The 19764-nt window shown below is 44.1% G+C and overlaps 1 protein-coding gene across 3 annotated transcripts in view; it reads right to left on the bottom strand.

Annotated features, from left to right (window-relative positions):
• Positions 1-19764, bottom strand: part of ARHGAP26 (Rho GTPase activating protein 26) — a 1013198-nt gene that overhangs the window by 369636 nt on the left and 623798 nt on the right. The gene's annotated exons all lie outside the window — the stretch shown is intronic.

Below are 19764 nucleotides of genomic sequence, written 5' to 3' on the forward strand. Positions count from 1 at the left end.
TATGAAATAGGAGAGATTTCTGGGAACAAGATACTCTGACATTATACATATCTACGGTACAGTATGTTTTTATTTGGCAAAGAATCAGTAGAAGAGTACAGGCTTATGATGGCTACTAAAGTATAAGCTGATACTACTGTAGGTATAACATTTCTTACCTTAGATAGAAATTTATAATGGGCTTCATAAAAAAGACATAATGCACAAGGCTGCAGACAACTACACATTATTTTAAACATTAACAAATCAATTCTCTTTAAAAAGTTACCGTTAGGCAAGTGTTCTCCCTGGCTCACAGCCCAACGAACGACCTTGACAATCTGGCAAGTGGTCACATTAGAGACGAAGCAGACCTTGATGTACATTATATAAAGCAGCATATAGATGTTAACATTGAATAACATGAACACCAATATTTTTGAAGGTGATAAATGTTTCAAATATCTGCAATTATCTGTACAGCATTTGCAGCACATCTGTATACAGCTGTGTAACATGCTGTATGTACAAACTGTATGCGTTCAGTAACAGCGGTAGCACAGCAAGAAATAAAGCAGCCCATGTGTATCTGGGCCCCCCAGGTCCTTGTTGCTGTGGCATACGTGTATGTGGCACTGTGGGGGCATATGTGTATGAGGCACTATACTAGGAGGCATTATGTGTATCTGGCACTGCACTACTGGGGTCATTATGTGTAACTGGCACTATACTGGGGACATTATTATTATTATTTATTATTACATTTTATTTATAAGGCGCCACATGTGTTTCGCAGCGCCGTACAAAGGACAGTACAGGGGACAAAACATTGCATTACAGTAAATAAATAACAGAAATAGAGTACAGGTAACAGAGCACCACACATTCTCAAGACATAATACAGCTAAGATGTAAGTATTGAGGGAGTGATCATCGTACTACTAGAGGCTGGTGGCCATAGATGGAGATGAGCCTTTACTAGCAGGATAAAGATGGTCGTTGAGTAGGGGAGAGCTGTGAGTGAAATGTGTTGAGACGAGGGCTTAGATAACAACAAGAAAGAGGGCCCTGCTCTGAAGAGCTAACAATCTAATGGGGAGGGGCGCCAGACAGATGACAAGAGGTGCAGGCAAGTGGGCCACTGGATTTTGAGAAAGGTGGCAGCATTGAAGCACTCAAACTTCATGATTTGAGGCCAACTATTTTTAATCCATCCAGTGTCGTGTATAAACATACAATATTTGGGTCTGGTATAAATTTATAGACCTACTCTTTTCAGGATTTGATCGTTAAACTTTTTCCTGATACCGGTCTATATGTCTGATCGGTCCAATATTGGTTAAAGTTTATCTTGACCTTTTAAATATGAAAATCATCTGGAGTTGTTAACCTCAGACATTTTATTGATCTAATACCCCTGAGGAAGTCCTAAGGGACGAAACGCGTCGGGTTCTACATCTGATCAAACCTTATTGGTGCATATTGGAATTGGGTTCTGCATCTGATCAAATCTAACTGGTGCATATTGGAATTTATATATGTCACATTGAATGTCCATCCTGTATGGTGATAATGTTATTAACACTGTGAATTGGAGAAAGTATTCTGTTTTATGAATAAATTTTTAAATCAATTGGATTGTTTGTAATAGATTAACAAGCCGTTAGCGCCCTCAGATTTGTTGTGTGTGTACATATATATATATATATATATATATATATATGCACTACTGTATGACATAATGTGTATAAGGGGTACTACTGTGGGGTGTAGTATGGTATGCTGGCGGCCAGGCTCCCAGCGGCCAGCATACCGGCGCCAGGAGCCCGACCGTCGGCATACCGACAGCGTGGCGAGCGCAAATGAGCCCCTTGCGGGCATGGTGGTGCGCTACGCGCCCCACGCTATTTTATTCTCCCTCCAGGGGGTCCTGGACCCCCACGAGGGAGAAAAAGTGTCAGTATGCCGGCTTTCAGGATTCCGGCGCCGGTATACTGTGCGCCGGGATCCCGACAGTCGGCATACTGAAGACCACCCCTACTGTGTAGCATAACGTACATTACTGTGCTGTGTAATGTGAGTAAGGCACACTACCAGGGGCGTAGCTTTGCCAGACGGGGCCCCATAGCATACTTCCATGCCGCGGAACAGGCCCGCCCCCTGCTGCCGCCGCGCGTGCACCCCCCCTACCCCAACCAGGGACTACTCCATAGAAACCCCTTCCCCCGCAGCACTCACCATTAGGGCTGCACTGCCGCCTCATCCGCTCTCCCGGCCGGCCCGGCTCCACCTCGTGTCTCCTCACAGACGCTGGGAGGAGGCGTGGCCGTGGTCCAGGGATATCCCTGCAGACTCAGCCACGCCTCCTCCCAGCATTAATACTCAGAAGAGGCGGAGCTGGCGGCCTGGTGAGCAGGTGTGGCTGCAGTGCAGCAGCACACCTAAAGGTAAAAGCTGCCAGGGCCGGGGCTCACTCAGTAACTACAGTAGGTGCAGGGGAAGGCTTGGGCACCAGAGAAAACTAGGGCCCCATAGCAGTCGCATCCCCTGAACCTATGGTAGCTACACCCATGCACACTACTGTGGTGTAATTTGAATTGGGGTACTATTGAGTGGTCACGCCCCTTTTTTAGGCACACATGCCTTCCATTTTTCAAATATGGGGGAGGGGGGGGGGGGGCACCAGTCCTTTACTTTGCCAGGGGAACTTGGACCCCTAAATACACCCCTGACTACACTTGATCTAAGCCAAAAGGCTGGAGGAAAATACAGATGACAGACACAAAGATACAGTATGCAATGCAGTTGTGGCAAGCTACAGGAATTTGGAATGCTGCCTACTTTGATGGGTTATTGCAATTACTAATGGAGCAGAATTGGCAAACAGCTTGGAGGGGTGTGGGCCAAGAGTTGTACAGCCCTCGATGCAGTATAGATATAGAAATACAAATGAAGTACCTAACCTTTGGAAGCATGTTAAGTTTAGAGACTCCACTTCCCATACATGGAACTAAAATTAATGATAACAGTAGTTGCAAGGCATTCTGGGGGAGATTCTGATTTGGGAGCAAAGCAAAAAAAAAACATCAAGTATCTTTGCACGTAAATAAACCATTTTGCACTGCAAAGGGTACAAACACATTATTATTTCCTTTTTGCAAGTAGGGTAAATCTGGCTGCTTTTGTACAGTAAAGGGCCCTACACACCTAGCGACCCGCCACCGATCTGCCCGACGGCCGATACGGCAGACGGGCGACACGGCGACGTGGGGAGTGAAGTTTCTTAATTTACCCCGTCACCCGGCTCCATAGCACTGCATGCTAATATAGACGAGATTGTCCATATTTGCCTGCATGTTTAAACGAGCCGGCACCGACGATGAACAGCGCAGGGCTACGCATCGTTCATCGCTGGTGCCTACACGCTGAAAGATGTGAACAGTATCTCGTTCATTAATGAACGAGATCGTTCATATCTTTCACTGGTATCGGCCAGTGTGTAGGGCCCATTAGTGTAAAGTAGCCCACAAATGCTAGACAGCTTTACTTTTGCACTACAATTTAATTTGAATTTGGACATGCCCCCCTTACATCTAACTCTCTGTACATACTGTAAGTCTGCCCCAGCTACATTGCAGCATACATTTACCAAGGTGCAAAGTGACTTGCTTTTCCTTCTTCCATGCCTTTTCAGGATCAGCCCCTCTGTGTCTATTGGTAGGTACACACTGTGCAATTATTGGACTCATTAGCAAATTCTCGGCTGGTCGGTGCATTTAATGCGCAGTGCGTACACAGGTCCCGTAGCAGATGGTCATCCACAAAAAAGTCTGATCAGTTCCTGATACAGGAGTGCTGCACGCACCGATGCCATGATACAAATGCAGTGTGTACAGACATCGGCTGACGTAAAAACATCACCTCCAAAAAAATTAACTTTCTTCTTAAGACAGGCATGTCAAACTCATGGTCAAGCAGCTGCTGTGAAACTACAAGTTCCAGCATGCTTTACCAACTGATCTGTGGAAGGTATGCTGGCAAAGAATGATGGGACCTGTAGTTTCACAACAGCTGGAGGGCCACGAGTTTGACATGCCTGTCTTAAGATAAACTTACTGGAGGAAGAGATGAGTTAAGCAGAGAGAATGGGATGCATATTTTGCATTTAATGTTTTTTCCACTATGTCTACAGGGGTGGTCTTCTGTTTGCCGGCGGCCGGGCTCCCAACGACCAGCATACCGGCGCTGGAATGACGACCGCCGGCATACCGACATCTTTTTTCCCTCTTGGGGTCCACAACCCCCCTGGAGGGAGAATAGATGGCGTGGTGCATATAGAGCGCCACCGTGCCCACAGGGTGGCGAGAGCAGCGAGCCCGCAAGGGGCTCACTTGCGCTCGCCCAGCTGTCGGTATGCCGGCGGTCGGGATTCCAGCGCCGGTATGCTGGTGGCCGGGAGCCCGTCCGCCGGCATACCCTACTACACCAGTCTACAGATGTGTCTCTCTCATCGTTGCTGCAGTCATATTAAACAGCCCTTCTAGTCTAGCCTAGTCGTGAGCGTATTTACTAATACAGTGTGTCTTTTTTGCGTTATTCCTCCTAAAATGCATGTTATTTCTATCGCTATGTGAATAGGACCCACAAGCAGGCTCTGCTACATGCCTATATTCTGTCTGTATCTGAAATGCTACGATGCTGTGTTTTCCTAGAAAGCACTGTAATGTACCATTTCGTATGCAGATAGAGGTGTCCAGCGCGGTGCATGGAGTACTGAGGCTAGATGTAAGAGGACACATCTGTAACTGTACACTGAAACGCCTAAAAAAAAACCAGAAAGTCCACAAAAGTGGATCAGTTTTTTAAATATAGCAGCAATATCAACTTTTTGGGGGGATAAAATAAGATCACTGACACTATTACTTTTTATGGTCAGAAGTCAATGCAAAGGGTGTACACAAATATACCCCAGACATTTGAGCTGATAGTAGTATTTGTAAGACATTATAAAATTATATAGTACAGGTTGAGTATCCCATATCCAAATATTCAGAAATTCGGAATATTCCGAAATACGGACTTTTTTGAGTGAGAGTGAGATAGTGAAACCTTTGTTTTTTGAGGGCTCAATGTACACAAACTTTGTTTAATACACAAAGTTATTAAAAATATTGTCTAAAATGACCTTTAGGCTGTGTGTATAAGGTGTATATGAAACATAAATGCATTCTATGCTTAGATTTAGGTCCCATCACCATGATATCTCATTATGCTATGCAATTATTCCAAAATACGGAAAAATCCGATATCCAAAATACCTCTGGTCCCAAGCATTTGGGATAAGGGATACTCAACCTGTACATGTACATAATTTACTGTTAAGCTCACAATATCTTTTATTGTACGTTCTTTATGATAACTAAACAAAACACAAAAACTAACCACAGCAGCTATCCCTCCAGCAAATATTCAAGGACTCCCATTCTATTACACAAGGGTAGTGTACTGTGTGGTCCAATAATGGCTTCCTTCTCCGATTAGAAAATATTCGGAATGGGAAATTCTCAAATACATGCACTAGCCTATAACAACCTCAATTGTTTAGTAATTGGCAGCTAGTTCAGCAGAATATAAAAATATATCTGTATAACAAACAGATGATTGTACAGTCATAGCATTGCAAAGGTGTAGAATGGAATGCAGCACAGCAAGATGAAGATAATTACATTCACGACTGCCTGGTTAGTCTGCAAACCTGGCATGCTGTGAACAGATCAACTTTCTCTTGTCTGATGAAACCCAAACATCACAAAACGTTTAATGTCAAAGTATGAAATGAAAATATACTGCTCAGAAAGTATATTCTCCTAATTTCATCGTACAATGACATGTTATAGCCAATTGCTTTTAAAAATTAAGAGCAGAAATGTGCATGGAAAATGAGGAAACCTACAGATGTAGCCATGCTCCTCTTACTGCGATGTGGGATGCTGCATCACTGCATGCTGCATGGCTTGTCAGGCTGGGACTATTCACAGCTGGCGATCATTCCATTTATCCATAAAGGAACTAATGAAGCAATCGCAGGCTGTCAATAGGCACAGCCTGGCACGCCATGCAGCATCCCACATCGCAGTAAGAGGAGCATGGCTACATCTGTAATTGTAACAAATTATCTGCTGCCCAATGAAGGTAATGGGGAGTATAACTGATACGGCAGCATTCATCTAAGAGGGCTCTGCTACCTCAGCTTTTACCTATCATTTTATAGAATGCACTTGATCAACGTTATCTCAAAGCTGATTGGTTGTTATGAGCATCTTTCTCTACTGGTCCACTTCTTCACTGTTTACACTGCTTAATATATCTCCCCTGTAGAATAACATATATCCTGTGTTCACTGACCAACTACGTAAGTGATTTTTGTATTTATAAGAAGGGACACAAAGTTGATACATGTCTGCTACTATGGTAGACATAAAAAAAAAAAAAAAAAAAAAAAAAGTACACTACCAGTGGCATCACCGGAGGGGGTGGGGAGGACGCACCGTGTGACAGGAAAAATAGGATTTTAATTACCTACCGGTAAATACTTTTCTCTTAGTCCGTAGAGGATACTGGGGTTCCATTTAGTACCATGGGGTTTAGACAGGTCCACAAGGAGCCATGGGCACTTTTAGAATTTGATAGTGTAGGCTGGCTCCTCCCTCTATTCCCCTCCTACCAGACTCAGTCTAGGAAACTGTGCCCGAGGAGACTGACATGCTTTGAGAGAAGGATAGATAAAGATAGTGGTGAGATTCCGAACCAGCACACACAAACAGAGAAAAGCTATGCTAACCCAACTTTAAAGAGGAACAGCAACAGCTGAACCAACAATACATAACCAAGTAACAGTGCAGGAAGAACGAAGCACCGGGCGGGCGCCCAGTATCCTCTACGGACTAAGAGAATAAGAATTTACCGGTAGGTAATTAAAATCCTATTTCTTCTTACGTCCTAGAGGATCCCGGGGTTTCCTTTAGTACCATGGGGATGTACCAAAGCTCCTAAACCGGGTGGGAGAGTGCTGAGGTTCCTGTAGAACTGATTTACCAAACTGAAGGTCCTCAGAGACCAAAGTATCGAACTTGTAGAACTTGGCAAACGTGTTTGAACCAGACCAAGTAGCCGCTGTAAAGCCGAGACACCCCGGGCAGCCACCCAGAGCTGTAAAGCCGAGACACCTCAGGCAGCCAACCAGGAAGAACCCACTGACCTAGTAGAGTGGGCCTGTACAGATTTTGGAACCGGCAAACTTGCCGTGGAATAAAAACGTCTGGACCTCAGGGATAGAAGCCAATTGTTTTTGAAAGAAAATGGACAAGGCCGAAATCTGGACTTTTAATGGAGACCAGACGTAGGCCCACATCCACATCTGCCTGCAGAAAAAGCAGGAAACGTCCCAGGTGAAATTCCACTGCAGAATAAGTTCTGCTCTCATACCAAGAGACATATTTCTTCCAAATATGGTGGTAATGTTTATACGTTACCACCTTCCTGGCTTGGATCATAGTCGGGATAACTTTATTAGGGATCCCTCGTCTGGCTAGAATCAACCCTTCAACTTTCATGCCGTCAAATGTAGCCGCGGTAAGTCCTGATAGATGAACGGGCCCTGTTGCAAAAGATCCCCACGAAGAGGTAGAGGCCACGGATCCTTGAGGAGCATCTCTAAAAGGTCCGCGTACCAGGCCCTTCTTGGCCAGTCCGGAGCAATGAGGATTGCTTGAACCTTTTCCCTTTTTATTCTTTTGAAAATTCTTGGGATCAGAGGAAGCGGAAGAAACTGCCGTTACATTGTCCGACTGGACTTGAATGGCCCGATCCTGAAGAAGATAAGAGGCCTGCAGAAGGGCGTTGTATATGGCCCTGAGTTCAAGAATGTTGATTGGAAGGATGACTTCCTGACTTGACCGTCTTCCTTGAAACTGCACCCCCTGGGTGACTGCTCCCCAACCTCTGAGGCTTGCGTCCGTGGTTAACAGGATCCAGTCCTGAATTCCGAACCTCCGACCCTCGACGAGGCGACAGGTCTGTAGCCACCACAGAAGGGAGATCCTGGCTTTTGTCGACAGACGAATCCTCTGGTGCATGTGAAGATGCGCTCCGGACCATTTGTCCAACAGATCGAGTTGGAAGGGTCTTGAACCTTCCGTATTGAAGCACCACTTTTCTATTATAAGACGAATGCATAGATGCACCGATAACGTGGTAGGCTTCAGGACATCCCGAACCATTGACTGGAGTGCTAATGCCTTTTCCAACGGAAGGAACACTTTCTGCGACTCCGTATCCAGTATCATTCCCAGGAATGGAAGCCTCCGTGTTGGCTCTAGGTGAGATTTCGGAAGGTTCAGAATCCACCCGTAATCCTGGAGAAGTTTGGTTGAGAGGCCAATGCTGTCCAGCAACCTCACCCTGGACGGCGCCTTTATCAGAAGATCATCCAGGTACAGAATTATGTTCACTCCCTGCTTGCGGAGAATAAACATCATCTCTGCCATCACCTTGGTGAACACCCTCGGTGCCATAGAGAGACCAAATGGCAGGCCTGGAACTGGTACAGTCCTGTAGTGCAAACCGTAGATAAGCCTGATGAGGCAGCCAGATCGGGAATGTGAAGGTACACATCCTTAATATCCAGGGACACAAGGAATTCCCCTTCCTTCAGACCTGAGATCACTGCTCTCAGAGACTCCATCTTGAACACCCTTAAGAACGGGTTCAAGGACCTGAGGTTCAGAATTGGTTGTACCGAACCGTCCGGTTTCGGTACTACAAACAAGTTGGAATAGTACCCCTTGTTGTGTAGATGAGGTGGAACTGGAACAACGACTTGAGTCTGTACCAGTTTTTGGATGGCCTGCTGTAAAGTTATACTTGCCTCTTGTGAAGCTGGTAAGCCTGATTTGAAGAATCTGTGAGGTGAGAGCTCTTGGAACTCCAGTCTGTAGCCCTGGGAAATAAGATCTATTACCCAGGGATCCCGGCACGAACTTGATCAGATGTGACTGAAGAATTGTAGTCGGGCTCCCACCTGACAGACCCCCAGGCCTCGCGGTCCACTGTCATGCTGAAGGCTTTGAGGAAGCAGAGCCTGAGCTCTGTTCTTGAACACCTGCAGTTGCTGGTTTGCGTGGTTTACCTCTTGCGCCTCTGGAGGCTGTAGAAGCACCTCTGGATTTTCCCTTAAACTTGGCTGTCCGAAAGGACTGTAAATTTGAAACTGAATAAGCTTTCCTGGTTGGGGGAGCTGCGGAAGGAAGATATGTAGACGTGCCCACAGTAGCTTTGGAGATCCATTTGTCTAGTTCGTCTCCAAACAGGGCCTCTCCTGTGAATGGTAGGCCTTCCACGCCTTTCCCTGAGTCCGCATCAGCAGTCCACTGGCGTAGCCACAAGCCCCTGCGTGCTGACACTGCCATAGCGGTGAGGCATGCATTAAGCAAATTAATATCTTTTATGGCTTCCACCATAAAGTTTGCAGAGTCCTGTATATGCTGCAGGAGTAAAACAACATTCCCCTTAGACAAGGAATCTGACCCCTCAATTAGGTTACCTGACCATTTAGCAATGGTTTTTGTAATCCACGCACATGCAATAGTGGGTCTCTGGGCCACCCCAGCAGCAGTGTACAATGGTTTGAGTGTAGTCTCAGTTATATGATCAGCCTTATCTTTTAGGGAGGCTGCACCAGGGACAGGCAATACAATTTTACGTGAAAGCCTAGAGACTGATGCATCCACTATCGGTGGATTTTCCCATTTTTTCCTATCCTCCAGAGGAAAAGGAAAAGATGAGAGCAACCTTTTAGGGATTTGAAATTTCTTATCAGGATTAACCCACGGTTCTTCAAACAGGGTATTCAGGGGCAGATTTATTAAGCCTGGTGAAGTGATAAAGTGGAAGGTGATAACGCACCAGCCAGTCAGCTCCTAACTGTTATTTTTCAAACCCAGCCTGTAACATGGAAGTTAGGAACTGATTGGCTGGTGCGTTATCACCTTCCACTTTATCACTTTACCAAGCTTAATAAATCTGCCCCTCAATTCCTTTGACGCAGGAAAAGTGACGGAGGACTTCTTTTTTACATTAAAATAAGATTCCTCGCACTCCTCTGACACCTTATCAGGAATTTGCAGAACATCTCTGATAGCCTCTATTCCCTGTGACAGAGTAGCATCCCCCCCCTCCAAATCCACCTCACCCTCCTCCATGTCTGACCAGTCAGCGTCAAACAGCAGGATATGGGGCAGAGATCATTTTTGCAGACAAATGGGAGGGGATTGAGACGCTGGTTTGAGGACTGAGTCTCTATTAATAAACTCATCCAGTCTGTCTTAAGTATTGCGTCTCTTTCTCATTGCAGGATAGCTTTGTAGAAATATGTGAGACCATTCTTTTAATGGAATTAACCCATTCCGGTTCAGCCCCGCTATTCTGGGAAGATGCACTGCCCTGACTACCCAGTAGTGAGCCCCCTGCTGAACAGGGGACCGCTAACCCTTCAAGAGGTTGGGCTGTTCTCTCCCCCCCCCCCCAAGTCCCACGAAGCAGGCAGGCTGGTGCCAACCAGTCCTGCCTGAAAATAACAAACATATAAAATAAATGCAGAAAACTCTTCATGAGCTTCCAGAAACGTGACCGGCTCCTCCGGGCACATTTTCTAAACTGAGTCTGGTAGGAGGGGCACAGAGGGAGGAGCCAGCCCACACTATCAAACTCTTAAAGTGCCCATGGCTCCTGGTGGACCCGTCTATACCCCATGGTACTAAATGGAACCGCAGTATCCCCTAGGATGTAAGAGAAATAACAGATCTTCTCTGCGATTTTAGTGTCGCCCCCTCAGATGGTATCACCAGGCAGCAGCAAAACAGGGGGGAGGCTGGGGGATATGCCACAGCTCCTGCTGCACTGGGCAAGGCCCCAGCATGACGAAAACAGGAGAATGACACGCACCAAAAATGTCATACCCCATGGCTTCATAGACACAAGGTCATGCTCCCTTTCAAGTAGTCCAGGAATGGAGGTGACAGGGTGAGTATATACACTGGGTGACACCCACGGTAATGACACCAGTGTTCACTACTACTCGAGGCCAGTAGAATACATGTTAGTGGCCAAGTTGTAAGACAAAAATCCGTATCATGTTACACACACAAAAAATGTTAACACAAAAAGCAGTGTTCCAAATGTGTCCTTAGCTCTGCTCTCAACACAACACATTCCATAGCGTGGCATGACACAGTGTGCTGTTAATAATAATAATAATAATTTTATTTATATAGCGCTCTTTCTCCAATAGGACTCAAGGCACTTAACAGAATCAACATAATATAGTAAGAAAATCTGAAGAACAGAAAAGCTTTTTAAATTACAGAGAGCATGGAGATATTAAAAGGGACATTCTGGAAATGCTTGAGTAAGCAGGAGAGTCTTGCGTTCATTTTTTAAGGATTCTAGAGTCGGACCTCTCGCACTGTGCGTGGAAGTGAGTTCCACACAGTTGGAGCCACATAGCTAAAAGCTGACCACCAGATGAATTACGGGAGATTCTAGGTACTGCTAAAGGTCCTTCATCTACAGACCGCAGTAATCCAGTGGGCATTAATTACACTAAGGCAGAGGTTCCCAAACTGTGTGCCGTGGCTCCCTGGGGTGCCTCGGGACACTTGCAGGGGTGCCCTGGGTTGGTGGTCCAGGACCAATTCAAATTATTCATGGTCAATATAATAGGCAAAACCAGTGCTGGTAGCTGCCAGTCATAAAATACGTGGCCAAACAGAAGCAAAACTTGTTCCTCACCACACAACTGACCCTAAGGATGACATATAAACCCGATCTACTTAATGTAATATTTCTTACTAAATTTCTCAATAAGAAATTTTTGGCCTAGGGGTGCCGTGAAAAAAATTCTGATATTCTAGGGCGCTGTGATTCAAAAAAGTTTGGAAACCACTGCACTAAGGCAAAGGTTCTCAAACTCTGTCCTCAGGACCCCACACAGTGCATGTTTTGCAGGTAACCCAGCAGGTGCACAGGTGTATCAATTACTCACTGACACATTTTAAAAGGTCCACAGGTGGAGTTAATTATTTATTTTGTGGTTCTGTGAGGAGACCTAAAAAACATGCACTGTGTGGGGTCCTGAGGACCAAGTTTGAGAACCTGTGCACTAAGGTCTCACAAGTGTGTTATCAGCCTACTGCCACTACTGCTCTATACTTAACACAGCACTTTTCCACATTTGCACAATAGTATCAAACAAAAAAAATTACACACGTGCACACACACAAAAAAAGCAAAGAACATTATAATTAGTCAAAATTATTGTACAACCATAGAACTGAAAATGTGGTTAAAAGTAAATAAATAAATAAATCAGGTTTAGTTAGGTCCATATATAAGTGGATACGGGCACACTTTTCACAATTACAGCAGGCCTCTGTAAGCCACCACAATGGACTTGAAATAAAAAAAACGGAGATGCAATTGAAGTGCAGACTTTCAACTTTAATTCAAGTTGTTGAACAAAAATAGAATATGAAACATTTAGGAGTTGAAACATTTTTTATTTTATACACAGTCCTGTTTTCAGGGGCGCAGATGTAATTGGACAAATTAACATAATCATAAATAAAATGTTAATTTTTAACACTTTGTGCAACTCTGGAACCCATGGACACCGCCAAATGCTGGGTTTCCTCCATTATTTAACTTTGCCAGGCCTTTACTGCAGTTGTCTTCTGTCTTCGTCTTCAGTTGTGTGTTTGTGGGTCTCTCTGCCTTTAGTTTTGTCTCCAGCAAGTGAAATACATGCTGTAATGCATTGACAATGACTCGTCCATTGTAGAATATTCCACTACTTTGCCTTAAAAAACTCCTGGGTAGATTTGTAGTACATTTTTTGTCATTGTCCATCTGTATTGTCAAGTGCCATCAAATCATCTTTGCCAAATTTGGCTGAATCTGAGCAAACAGTATATCTCTAAACATTTCAGAATTCATCAGGCTGCTTCTGTCATATCAACAATGCCATGCCATCACCATGCCTGCACATGAGTACATGTTGATCTTAATTTCATCTGTCCAAAGAATGCTGTTCCAGAACTGGGCTGGCTTTCTAAGATTATTTTTTTTTTTGTTAAATCTAATCTAGCCTTTCTATTCTTGAAGCTCATGAATGGTTTGCACCTTGTGGTGAACAGTCTGGATTTGCTCTTGTGAAGTCTTGTCTCTATGGTAGACTTGGATAATGATGTGCCTACCTCCTGGAGAGTGTTCTTCACTTGGCTGGATGTTGTGAAAAGATCTATGGAAAGGATCCTGTGTGCTTCTACCACTGTTGTCTTCCAAGGACGTCCAGGCCTTTTTTTGTTGCTGAGCTCTGCATTTTTTTCTTCTCCGAATTTACCACACTGGTGAATTGGCCTCTACTAGGGTTCCTACTATCTCTCTGATGGATTTTTTGTTTTGTTTTTGCAGCCCAAGGATGGACTGTTTCAATTGCATCGATAGCTCCTTTGACTACATGTTGTGAGTTCAAAGCAAAAGCTTCCAAATGCAAATGCCACGTTTTGAATCAAGTCCAGATATTTTGCCTGCTTAATTGAGAAAGAAAAGACAAAAAGGAACAGCCCAGACCTGTCCACGAAACAGCTTTCAAGTCAAATGTCCAACTACATATTAAACAGCTGTAATTCCTAAACCCTTCCTTCCTAACTATACAATGTTGTTTGTCACCTATAAGTATGTCATAGATTCCTGATTATATGTACAACATGATTTTTCATGTTTAGCAACATTGCCAGATTTATGGATAGACCCCCATCATTGACTAGTCTAAGGGCGGAATTCAATTGTAATATCGCGCCCAATCTCCAATCTAAAGTGAAGGCAGATTGCTGGGCAATATTCAATTGATCTTTTTTAGCTTGGCTATCATGCCCATAGTGGTTGGGTTTAGCCATGTAAAGTACCTAAACCTGTCCAAAGTGCTCGGCGCGATCCCTAAAAATGATGTTTGGGCTGAAATGAGGACGCCAGCAGCCATTCGTGCCTGAAAGAGAGCTACAACTGAATAGCTCTGTCCGGACGCCATCTACCCGCTGCTGGTGGAATTGATTTCTGCCCTAAATGTTCTCCTAGTTACTTTTTAAAAATAAAATAATAATCTGCTTTTTTTTGCTACTCTCTGATCATTTTTGCAATTTTTATTTGATTTGCATTTTTCTTACATAACAGGAATCTTTTGAGAGAACTTGCACACCATGAATGGCCAATAACATGGCAGACCACAGTATCCATCACTACGGATGGAGATAGTGCCATCTTTGACATGATTTTAGAAAAGCTTACTAAGGACACATCTGTATCTATACAATTTGACAGAACAGAAGTTAATATACTGTACCTACAACAGTGGCATATCTTTAATGGATGCAAGATCCAAGGAGGCTCACACCACACACCCCATTGCACCATTTGCCCTGTGCATGTGCAGTAGACTTTGGAATAGTGTACCAGCACTCACTAATACCTGCCGTTATAGAGGAGTCCCGGAAGGAGGCCTCCCCTCTTAATACACCCTGACCTGCAGTAGAACAGAACATGGCCTAAACCTAAATTTTCAACAAATGTGTTCCAGAAAACAAACCATCTGCTATTTCCCTGTGCCTATCAATATCATTGGGAAAGCCATTATATCAAATTAATAAAAAATGATGGTAAAACACTAATAAAGCAAAGTAAAGGTTACGTAACAGTTACCACCGTGACCATGTTTATGCAAGCAGATGGAGTGAGTAATGGTAGGTACTGCACCTGGCAAGTGATTAGTAAATGTGATAAGCAGCCTACTAATGGAAATTATAGGGATGCTATAAGCCACTAACAAGTTCTGTGACCGCACAGAAGCACAAGGTCAGTGTCTCACTGTTTTTATACAGACCACAGAAAACTGAAGTGATTTCTAAGATCCATAACACTTTACAGTAGGAAGCATGATATTCATATTAGAGCAGTTAATGGAGGTATTATGCCTGCATTAACATTACTTGTAGGTGATATAATATCAGACATTTTGGGAATATGAACCCGAGCGCCTATTTTCCACTCATCAACTAACACCATTAAACACTGCATAAAGGCACACAACGAGGGCAATTCTTGAAATATTTTGAAATATTGTGGCTCTCTAACACAGTACTGGTCAGCATTCCCAATACGTACACAATCATGTTTTCTTGGGCCAACTGGTGAGGTATTTTGAATTGCAGTGACATGATGGCTTGTGGCAAAGGCACAGCACATGCTCTGCAGGGTCACTCCTAAAGCTATGAAGTTATGCTGATTACTTTAGCCTGAATTACTGACCTGTCGTATTTGTCTCTGTAGAACTATATCCAGCTCTGATCTCCCCCATATTGTTCTCCAGGACCTAAATCATTCCTATTTGGGCTCAAGTGATCCCCGCATCCAACTGCAGAGACCCCAGTTTTCCCTACTTACTTCACAGAGTTTTGGTCCTAAATTTATAGCTATGCCCAGCTGTCTCTCCACTTGGCCCATCTAGTCTGCCCATGTACACACACACACACACACACACACACACACACACACACATATATACATATATACATACTATCGTTATTTTTTGTCTTGAGCCAGTGACCTACCAGTATATTTTAGGATTATCGGAGGAAACCAAAGTATCCGGAGGAAACCCACGCAAAGTATAGGGAAAATATACAAACTATACACAGTTGTGGCCATCGTGGGAATGAAACCCATGACCTCAGTGCTGTGAGGCAGTAATGCTAATCATTACACTATCCGTTCTGTGTGGGTTTCACAGATTTCTACTCGGGGCCTCCTGAGGATGTGAGCAGAAATCCTCGTAAGGTTTGGACATTGGGGCTGATGCATTTTGGTATTTCATGTCTCCAGGGTGAGTTAAGCTCTGCTGCTGAACAGGAAAATTGTGTGCTGGTCAAGGATGGGACTATGTGGATATGGTGTATGAAGTGCAATCAGTAAGGCCAAATAATTCAGTTAGCGCACAGATTGAAATAGCAACCCTCATGGACCAATGAAATAATTACTCCATAGCTCAGTCACCATTTACGTCATTACCTTGGTTACCATTTATGTCAATAAGGATGGTCTAGACATTTTCAGTTGTATGACCGTGTGCAATAAATTATACAAGACAAAAAGAAATGTACAATCAACAGATCCAAATAAACCAAGGTAGACAGGCAACTAGTGTAGTGGTTAATAAGTACAAAACTGCAAGAATGCAGCCCAAATAAACTTTACAGACATGTTAACTAACATTTTTAAATGCAGAACTACAGTGGTTATGACTTTACAGGGAAGTGCATAGACATCAGTATCTGCAGGGGTGTTATACCAAATGACAGAAGCCAGGCAGAACTGGTGTTCTCGAATGCAGCCTATGCAGACTTGTGTATCTGGAAGGCCTTTCTCTACCTGACTGGTAAGTATTGGTCTACACCAACCTGCGAGCATATAGCCCTCTTACCTCTTGGTCTGTCTGTTATTACCCAATCTGGTTTTATTAGTGTTTTGTTCCCAACTGCAAAGCTCTATCAAAATAAGCCTAAAATAACAGGAAAACATTTTTTTTTTTTTTTTTTTTTAATCAATGCTGTGATAATACAGTATATCTTGCACCAAAAGTCTCCCAATGCCCTATACCTGAGATGCAAATGGCTGCCGTACATGATCACTTTCTCAGATTTATCTTAGAGTTCAATATTTGAAGCACTGTATTAAATAAAAGACTACATTTAATATAATTAGTAACCTGTTCATAGTTTCAAATTGGACTATCCATATGACCACCAAGACCCAAATTATTGTAATCCATCAGATGCAGTTTTAGGGGGGTATGCAATTAGCTCCGATCACTTTGGAGCTAATAAATTCGCTCCACTGAGTGATCAATTAGGGCCGTTTTCACACATTTTGAAGGCATTTTCACCTTTTTAAAGTGAAAAGGCTTTGGCCAAAAATGCCTCAACATCGGCGAAAATGGCCCGTGTTGTTGACGGAAAACACGTGGATTTGCCAATCCACGTGTTTCATCTGGTGGGTCCCTAACACTAAGGTTCAAATCCACGGCACTGTACCCCCAAGTCAGCACAGGCCAAAGGTCCCAAGGCACCACACTAGTGAGAGGTTAAAGTGTTAATAAGAAGCATCCTATATAATAAAAGGCTAACGCTGCTCCTCAACTCTACGGGGGAATTCAAATGTTTTGCGTTTTGGTGGCCACCCAGATTATATAATTTTAGGTCCTGTAGAAAATTAAGGGGCCTACTTATTAACATTATTTTTACTAAAATAATGTGAAATGGTTGTTTTCACACCCTTTTCACAATATTTTAGTATCACCTGAATGTATTAAAGGGCATTTGGAGCAGTTTTTTTTTGTAACCCACATCGCATTCCCCATACTTATAATAGGAAATGTGATATGACCAAATTTACAAAAAAAAAAAAAATGTGAAAAAATACCGCAGTGTGCCCTGCGATAATCTCACCAGCTCAGGCTGACGAGTTCACAGGGCAGCACTGCGATAAGGACCCTTTTGCCCAGATTTTTCTGCACCTGGCAGAGAAAGCTGAGTGGGGACCCGGCAGAGTGATCAGCTATGTGTGTCCGATGGACACACAAGCTGATCACAGTGTGAAATAAAAAATAAATAAATAAAAACGTACTCACCTGTCCAGGGAGCCGGTGTCCGCTGCCGGCCGCTGGGTCCCCCATATGCTGCAACGTAACCACGGTGCAGTAAAGTGACGCTGCAAAACGGCAGTGCACTTTACAACACTGGGGGTCACAGCTCAGGAGAAGGACCAAGTGCCCGACAGCCTCCTGAAGCAGCGCGGACCGGCTCCCTGGACAGGTGAGTATATTATCCTGCTTGGTGGGTGTACGCGGCACGCGGGGGTAGTCGCAACGGGGGCGGCAGCGGCAATGTCGGCGGGGGCGGCGCATGCGCAGCAGGACATCGGTGTATTTTTATGAAAAATACCCCGATGATGCTGCGAAGAGGCATCGCAGGGACAGACCTTGACCGCAAGCTCTGTCCCTGCATGCGATAATTGTTACATCCTTGTGATGTAATCAATTATCACAGTGTGAGTTTGGGCGATTTTATCACCTGTCGGATGCGGATGGTGATAAATAGGCCCCTAAGTATGTTATTTCTTGATACATACAGTAAAACATAAAAGGAAAACAACATTTTGGGTGTAATGGGAAAGGAATAGAATAGGTTAGAACCCAAGAATTCTGGGTTTAGGGATTATAAAATTATTCACAGTGCAGAGGTTAAATTACGTTATTCTTCCTAGAGTGGTTATAACTTACCATTGAAAAGAACTTAAAATCAATGAACATAGGCAGTAGGGTTTTGTGACCCCTTCACCAAGAGATAGAAGCAGTTGTTACAACTAGGTCAGACAAATTCAGAAACCAGGAACCACAAACAGTGTACAATGAGGCAAGCTGACGGGAGACTGGAGTAAGGCAGAAAACCGCTGAACACTAAAAGGTGCCCAATACTTTGGGACAGATAGTTCAGTTTTTAAATAGACAGGTAATAGGCTTCTCTTCTAAGTGATTTCAGTAAATAAGAATTTACTTACCGATAATTCTATTTCTCGTAGTCCGTAGTGGATGCTGGGGACTCCGTCAGGACCATGGGGAATAGCGGCTCCGCAGGAGACAGGGCACAAAAATAAAGCTTTAGGATCAGGTGGTGTGTACTGGCTCCTCCCCCTATGACCCTCCTCCAAGCCTCAGTTAGGATACTGTGCCCGGACGAGCGTACACAATAAGGAAGGATATTGAACCCCGGGTAAGACTCATACCAGCCACACCAATCACACCGTATAACTTGTGATCTGAACTAGAGAGGAGCGCCTGACATTTTTCGGGTTTTGTGTTTTGGTTTTGGGTTCGGTTCCGCGGCCGTGTTTTGGGTTCGAACGCGTTTTGGCAAAACCTCACCGAATTTTTTTTGTCGGATTCGGGTGTGTTTTGGATTCGGGTGTTTTTTTCCAAAAACACTAAAAAACAGCTTAAATCATAGAATTTGGGGGTCATTTTGATCCCAAAGTATTATTAACCTCAAAAACCATAATTTACACTCATTTTCAGTCTATTCTGAATACCTCACACCTCACAATATTATTTTTAGTCCTAAAATTTGCACCGAGGTCGCTGTGTGAGTAAGATAAGCGACCCTAGTGGCCGACACAAACACCGGGCCCATCTAGGAGTGGCACTGCAGTGTCACGCAGGATGTCCCTTCCAAAAAACCCTCCCCAAACAGCACATGACGCAAAGAAAAAAAGAGGCGCAATGAGGTAGCTGTGTGAGTAAGATTAGCGACCCTAGTGGCCGACACAAACACCGGGCCCATCTAGGAGTGGCACTGCAGTGTCACGCAGGATGGCCCTTCCAAAAAACCCTCCCCAAACAGCACATGACGCAAAGAAAAAAAGAGGCGCAATGAGGTAGCTGTGTGAGTAAGATTAGCGACCCTAGTGGCCGACACAAACACCGGGCCCATCTAGGAGTGGCACTGCAGTGTCACGCAGGATGTCCCTTCCAAAAAACCCTCCCCAAACAGCACATGACGCAAAGAAAAAAAGAGGCGCAATGAGGTAGCTGACTGTGTGAGTAAGATTAGCGACCCTAGTGGC

The sequence above is a fragment of the Pseudophryne corroboree genome, chromosome 6 (genome assembly GCF_028390025.1).
Source record: "Pseudophryne corroboree isolate aPseCor3 chromosome 6, aPseCor3.hap2, whole genome shotgun sequence".
NCBI lineage: Eukaryota > Metazoa > Chordata > Amphibia > Anura > Myobatrachidae > Pseudophryne > Pseudophryne corroboree.